This window comes from Phyllostomus discolor, chromosome 6 (genome assembly GCF_004126475.2).
Source record: "Phyllostomus discolor isolate MPI-MPIP mPhyDis1 chromosome 6, mPhyDis1.pri.v3, whole genome shotgun sequence".
Lineage (NCBI taxonomy): Eukaryota > Metazoa > Chordata > Mammalia > Chiroptera > Phyllostomidae > Phyllostomus > Phyllostomus discolor.
The window spans coordinates 59,907,125-59,915,276 of NC_040908.2; positions in this window are offsets into that span (position 1 = coordinate 59,907,125).

Consider the following 8,152-nt stretch of genomic DNA (forward strand, 5'->3'; position numbering starts at 1 on the left):
CAAATGCTCGTTAAATCATAAAATGCACTTAGTCCTGGCTGGTGTGACTCAGTGGATTGAGTGCCAGCCAGTGGACAAAAGGGTTGCCTATTCAGTTCTCAGTCTAGGGCACATGCCTGGGCTGCGGCCCAGGTCCCCATTTAGGGTGCATATGAGAGGTAACCACATATTGATATTTCTCTCCCTTTCTCCCTCCCTTTCCCTCTCTCTAAAAATAAATAAATAAAATCTTAAAAAAATAATAATAAAATGCCCTTAAAGTACAAAATCTGGGTTTAAATCTATACTTAAAATCCTATTTGTAGCCCTGGCTGGCGTAGCTCAGTGGATTGAGCGCGGGCTGGGAACCAAAGTGTCCCAGGTTCGATTCCCAGCCAGGGTACATTCCTGGGTTGCAGGCCATAACCCCCAGCAACCGCACATTGGTGTTTCTCTCTCTCTCTCTCCCTCCCTCCCTTCCCTCTCTAAAAATAAATAAATAAAATCTTTAAAAAAAAAATCCTATTTGTTATGTGGCATGGGGAAAGTTCTGTGCCTTTGTGAGATCTCAGTTTTCTTATCATTAAAATAAGTGAACTCATAATAATTACTAAGAAGTCTTCTATGAGGGAAAAATAATGAAAATAAAAATATACTTTAACATTAATTGTACAAACAGGATAGATAGTATATTTATGGTTCAAAATATTTCTGTAGTAACTACAACCACTTGATGGAACTGGAATTCTGCTTCACTCTATGAAAACACTGTTGCTAGCTCAGGTCAAAGCTTCTGCAGTTGTTAAAGCCCTGCTGATCATGCTTGGAGGTGAGCAAGGGCCCAATAGTGTGTCCATATAATAAACATTCACTAGACATTTACTATATGCCCTGCACACTGCAGGTTCTCCTCAAAAATAAAAATAAAAATACTGTTCTGAATTTTGGCAAATTTTCAAAGAAGGTAGACCATGCAGATGGCATGTATTTTATCTAATTAGTTGAGCAGATTGATTCCATCTTAGCCATGGGGTCTAATACTCTTACTTTGTTTAGGTCTCTATTTCTAAAGTCCAGACTCAGGACGAAATGCCTTATATTCATAAGGCACCAGCTCCATGTTGGGAACACTTGCTTCCCTACATATGGTATGTATATCCTTACAATGTACCTCTGGAATCATTATTACCAGCAAATTGGCTCCTAGAATCTAACCACCTATGCCTTCATTTGCTTATTCATAAGTAGGAATAATAATAACACCTACTTCATAGAGGCAGTGTGAAAATTAAAGTAACATCCAGGAAAAGTGATTAGCTTAGTATGTTGCATTCTAGTTATTAAGATAAATATGGTTGTCTCCATTCTACAAATGGGGCCAGCATAAAGAAAAAAGAGAAAAGCTTTTCACTGTAGAATGAAAGAATGCCACCTAGAACCTTGAACTGAGTTCCTTTGATTCCCTGCTCTATCTGGTCATAACAACATCTTGTGATGTCACCATTTAACTCCTGAGATTCCTGTCTCTCAAAACTGGCACCAGAGAAGTAATAAATTCTTAGTTTTCCTATTACATTTCCTAGAATTCTGTCCACAATCTGGCTAAGAACTCTACCATTTTTGTCAGTAACAATTTCCTGTTAATTCCTCTCAAAGCTCTTCTTAAAGGTTCAAAGGCAGACATATGTTTCTGACCATTGACAAATGATGCAGGGCTCACTCATGCTTTAATCAAATCCATCTATCTTATTCTTCATTAATATAATTATAATTTTGATTATAGTTAGAAATTTAAATGTATTTATGTTTACAGAACACAATTAGGTCTAGGAATCACAGGTAATTTTATAATCACCTCAAGACATTCTGTGGTCAAATAGTTCAAACAGTTTGTTAAGAAAAGGTAAAAGGGAGAAAGAAAGAGAATTTTAGAACTAGAAAATGTTTGGAAGAATTATGAAATACTGCCAGATTTATAACACAACCAAAGGTTCATGATAGAATATAGATTAAGTATCATATTTTTAAATATCTAGTGTACTATACTGTAATATAGGTACAAGTTTAATTAACTTTAATTTAGGAAACTTAAGGCTATTTCATAGTCCTTGAGTAAATTTTACTTCTCATCCTCCATTTTTCCCAACTATGATATGGCCTTAAAAATGCCTCACAAGCTCATTGTGCACATTTAAATGCCATAAACATGAATGTGAGCTCAAGAGTCTAAAGCTGACAAAACACGAGGGATTGTTACCATTATTATTTTTGTCCACTGGACCTAGACTGAAGTCTTGAATCTGACACTTAATACAAGTCATTAAAAAATGTATTGATCCAGAATTTATATTATTTCTATATCCTAAAATAATTATTGTCATGATTACCATTATCCACACTGAAGCCAAAATTAGTGGTATTAGTTGGTTGGTTCTCCTAGGAATCTGCAATCAGCAAATGAAACTTCTCACCTAGAAGATGTTTAGCCAAACAGCTGAAAAAATCATCATAGGAGAATTTTTACAAAATAAAATATCACATTAAATACCAAACAAACAAACAAAAACAGAATACCTAAAGAAACAAACCCCTATGAGTTGGTCAACATAACAACTACTCATATTTGCAGATTTAAAATTTTATATATACAATTATAAAATAAATGTATTTCTTATCACATAATATTAATATAAGAATTTGCTGAGGAATAAAAGACATCAATAATGATTGGTGGATATTTTTTTAAATTTTATTTTGATTTGTATTGATTCTAGAGAGAGGGAAATGAGGTGAGAGAGGGAGAGAAATACTGATGTGACAGAGAAACGATGATTGGTTTTGTCTCTTGCACATGCCCCAACTGGGGACCGAACCCACAACCCATGTGTATGCCCTAGCCAGGAATCAAACTGAGACCCTTCAGTTTACAGGACAATACCCAGCCAAATGAGCCATACCAGTCAGGGCAAAATGTAAACATTTATAACAGCCAAATTGAACTCCTAGAAATCATACACATACACAGACACACATATACACACATCCTTTTTAAATTGATAAAGATTAGCCACAACTAAAGTTAATTAGTGAGAAAAAGAAAACCTGGATAAATCATTCAAAAAGAAGTACAGAATAACCACTAGAAAGTGTGAAGGAAAGACTAAGCAATACAGAGGTAAGTGTAAGATAATGTGAGAAAATCTAGATTAATATACATCCTAAAAGTTCAGGAAAGATGGGGAATCATAATATTTAAGACACAATGATCAAGACATTTTGTAAATTCATAAAAAACTATAATCCTCAGATTCAGGAACCTAAAACAAATTATAAGCAGGATAATTTAATACAACTATAACATTATACTAAAATACTACAGAAAAAGAAAACAGTCAGAATGAGTAGATGAATTGTCTATCAAAAGAGTAAAAATTAGACTGTGGAGAGGGAGAGGATTAAAATTTTAAAAGATAGGCAGGAAGGCTTCACTGAAGGGAAAATAAAAAGCAGTAACAGAAATACATGAGAGAGTAAATCTTGAGGCTACTAGGAGAAAGAGTACTCCCAGTAAAAGAAGCAACAAGTAGGCAGGAAGGACAGTGTGAGCAAAGAAGCTGATTGGATGCAACCAGAACCATCCATTGGTATCACCTGGGAGTTTGTTGGAAATGAAGAAGCTAAGGCCCTATGCAGACCTACTGAATCAGTTCTGCATTTTGACAAAACCCCTAGGCAATTCCTATGTAAATAAATTATGATGATGGTGATGATGATGATGATGTATTTTACTTGGTATTTTTAGATGATTTTTAGATGATGTATTTTTCACATTTTTTATTGTTGTTCAAGCACAGTTGTCTCCATTTCTCCCTCTCTACTCCCCCCACCCCAGCCATCCCCACTTCCCACCCTTTGATCCTACCCCTCTTTGGTTTTGTCCATGTGCCCTTTATACATGTTCCTGAAAACCCTTCCTCCTTTCCCCCCATTATCCCCTCCCACCTCCCCTCTGGTTACTGTCAGTTTATTCTTAATTTCAAAGTCTCTGGTTAAATTTTTTTAAATATTTTTATGTATTTATTTTTTAGAGAGGGAAGGGAGGGAGATAGAGAGAGAGAGAGAGAGACATCATTGTGTGGTTGCTGGGGATTATGGCCTGCAACCTAGGCATGTACCCTTGCTGGGAACCGAACCTGCAACACTTTGGTTCGCAGCCCATGCTTAATCCACTGAGCTATGCCAGCCAGGGCTACTGGTTAAATTTTTTAAAAGCACTGAGGTAGACTAAATTAGAAGATGAACAAAGTGAGTGGCTGGGTCACATAAAGACTTGCTGGATGTTCACGCTGGCTGATCAGATAGTCATTGTACGACAGTGAGAGCAGTCGGTGATCTCAGGGCACTGCTGGCTCGGATGCCTCCTTTGTGTCAATCATTGAGAACACGTGGATGTGGACAACAGTGTGGAAATCACCTGGGGGAGGGGGTGGAAGTGGAAAAGGCAATAGGGAGGATAAATGACAATCGAAAAAGTACAATAAGTAAATAAAAACAAAAGACATTACTTAAGACAGATGACCATCTCTGATAGCATTGTCATAATACATATACAATTGCACAATGGTAATGAGGAAATGTTGTTCCCTATAACTGCACAATCTACCCAGCCATATGTAGCAGACCCACAGCTTGCATTTTTTATCACAAAGAGAAATCACCCAGTGTTCCATGGAGAATGGCTTGTTAGTGAAAGAGAATGGAAGCACAGATACCAGCCAGAAGGTTTGTCAACAACCCAAGTAAAAGGTGATGATGGTTTGTCTGAGGTGCTAAAAAGTGATAGGATTATGGATATAATTTGAAGGTAGCACAAACAGAATTTATTGATGAATTAGGTCTGGGTTTTAAGATAAATAAAAATGTCAAGGATGAATTTAAAGCCTGAGAAAATGGAAAGTTGGAGTACAACTTAATGAGTAGAAGGTTTCAGGTAAAATTGATGTAATGTGAGGAAAGACATCTCAGTGGTCCAGTTTTCAACAAATGAGCTTTGAGATGCCAATTAGACATCCAAGTGGATGTATTGAGTAGTCACTAGATTTACAAAACTAAAGTAAAATATTTTGGTTGGCAATATAAGTTTGCAAATCATTATCTGAAAGATGATGTCTAAATTAAAGGCATGGGAGTGGATAAACTCAGCTGATGACTGTATGTAGGCAGAGGAAAAAAGGTTCATGGAATGCTGCATCCGAAATTTGAAGCATATCAATGTTTAGGGTTGAGGAGACCAGGAGAAACCAGCTAGAAAAACTGAAAAAAAAAACTGGGAGAAAAGAGGATTTCAAAGCCACAGGAAAATGTGTTTCTAGAGGGAGTAAGCGGCCATTTATGTCAACTGAAGCAGATACAGAACACATTGATAATTATGACAAAAAGAACATCCTTTAAATTTACTTTTTACCACCCTGGCTGGCATAGATCAGCGGATTGAGTGCGGGCTGAGAACCAAAGCACTGCAGGTTCAATTCCCAGTCAGGGCACATGTCTGGGTTGCAGGCCACGGACCCCAGCAACCCCACACAATGATGTCTCTCTCTCTCTCTCTCTCTCTCTCTCTCTCTCTCTCTCTCTCTCTCTCCCCCTCCCTTCCCTCTCTAAAAATAAATAAGTGAAATCTTTTTTAAAAATTTACTTTTTACCATTCACATACATTGTTATTTTTTCCTTCCTCATTAACATTTGCAAACATAATAAATTGGATGTAGTGATAGGCTGTGGGGGGAGGGAGAGATCCATTGTTAGTTTCCCATTATGAAACACATCACTGTTCTAAAATTTTTACTTTATTTTTCAATAACTTTTAAATTTTTTATTTAATAATTTAAATTGTACTTTAATTACCATTTACTCCCCTACACTGTTGATGAGTTTTCTACATCTCCCAAATTTGATTTGTTTTGCAATGCTTTTTCTAACAGTAAGATTATTAATCATTTTGTTTTTCCTCAGACTTCTCTAGGAACTAATCAGAGCTCTCGGTTCTGAAATAGTGCAGCAGATTGTGTTGTGTTCTTAAAGACAGGTGTACAGAATTTTGATCTGGTTCTCTCCCAGAGGAGAGATTTGATTTTTCTATTGTTCTCCTGATCACACAATTATAATTTCTCCCTACCTTCCTTTTGGGATTATTGGGCATACAGTTTAGACAGAAAATCTGTCTAGGAAAGAACGCTGAATATCAATGTTGTTGTCTTCTGTGCCTCACTATTAAATACTCACAGGGTTGGAATATTGATTAGACAAGTGAAATCACTCATTCAAGATACCACATAGATTCCCCAAATGTTGACCTGGTACTGTACAAGTTACACCTAGAAATGACATAAGAGCAATATAAATGGTAGAGAGAAAACTTCAGCTTTGTAATTGCCAAGCAGGTGGCTATATATCATAATGCTAGGGTAGTGGAAAACTTTAACCAAGAATAAAAAAGGCTCGCTGTGTAGTTTTCATAATGAGGGTGGCTCACTTCCTGTGTTGAATTATTTGGTATAAAATTATTCAGATTCTAACCAGGTAGAGAATCTCAGTTCTATTACACAGAAAATAGTTATCTCACAAGAAAGTTGTAAAGATTGAATTTCATATATAAGTGAAGTTGCCTAGTACAGTCACTATAACATACTAAAGTAAATTAATGTTAATTTTGTTTTTCTTCCTATCTTAGTTCCCATTGGTTCCTTTGTTTATCATGTATTTCTTCCCTTACACCCCATTCTTTTTCTGTTCTACCTATTCTCTTCTCCCCTTTCCTTCTTCCCTTTCTCTCCCTCTTGCTCTCTTCACCCCATCTCTCACATCATCTGATTTTATTTTAAAAGTATTTCAAAATTATGAAATATTTATAATATTGTAAATAAAAATGTATACATTTTTAAAATTCAGATATATCTGAGCACAGAGCATAGATGTTCTACAACAACATGAAGCTGGAAATAGAGGTGAGGTCTGAGGGAGAATGAGAAACAGAAGATTTCAAAGGATGCAGCAAACTACTCCCTGTGGGCCTGATCCAAACTGGACTTATGGCGAAGCATTCTCTAATAGAGGAGAGAGATCCATATAAAGACAGTGAGGCTTTTCGAATCCCACATTCCAAAAACAGGATTGAACTGATTGTTGTTGCTAGGAGATCCAGTCCCTCTGTGGAGCTTCAGGTTTTCATACCCAAACAAGTTGGATACAACCACTGAGATAGCAGGTAAAGTCAGTGTATTTAACCTCCACCACTGAATCAACCTCCATAGGTAAAATGGGTCAACCAGCTACAATCCAACTTCCTGTAAAAACATTCAGATCACCTCTTTTCAGATTATCTGAAAATATATTATAGGATATGTTGGTGAAGGCATTGCTAAAATCAGTTGTCTTAAGATTGAAATCGGAGCACCTTTGGAGGTGGTAGTCACTGGAGGGGCCGAGTTGCGCAGTGGACCCGGACTCCCACGGTCACCGGTCTGGCTGGAGCTTTGACAGTGGGAGAAGCCAGGCCAAGGTGGGAGAAGCCAGGCCACTGTGGAGAGCGGCGGACTTGAACAGGAGGAATTTCTCAAGAGGAAGGAGTGAATAGACACAGACACTGTTTGGGGAATTCTCCTAAAGTGATCAGTGGCTCCAGCCTGTCTCCTACCCAGTTGTGGGCGCGCCAGCACAGGTGTAGCGGCCCACCAGCCCACCGGCCCATCAGCCAACGGGCGAACTGGCGCAGGGGCGCACGGGCGCACCTGCAAGGAGAGCATCCTCATACACCAGCCCACAGCAGTAACCCTGGGGAAAGACCTGATTCCCACACTCAGGGCCCAAAGCTGAGAAGCCAGTGAGAACTCCACTGGCCAAGGAAGAAAAGCCAAACAAATCATCCTTCAGCCTGCCTCAACCAGCAAGAGCAGAAAAACCAGTTTGGCCACTTTGAAATCAAGAGACTTTTTAATTTGATTCTATTTTTTTAACAATTTTTAATTTTTTAAGTTTTATTGTTTTTATTCTCTTTTGATTTCTTCTTCCTCTCTTACCTGATTTCTGGTTCTATTCCTTCCTCCTTCCTGTCCTCCAATTTTATCTCTTCTTCCTTCCTTCGTCTGCCTTTTCTATTTTTTACTTTTTTAAATTT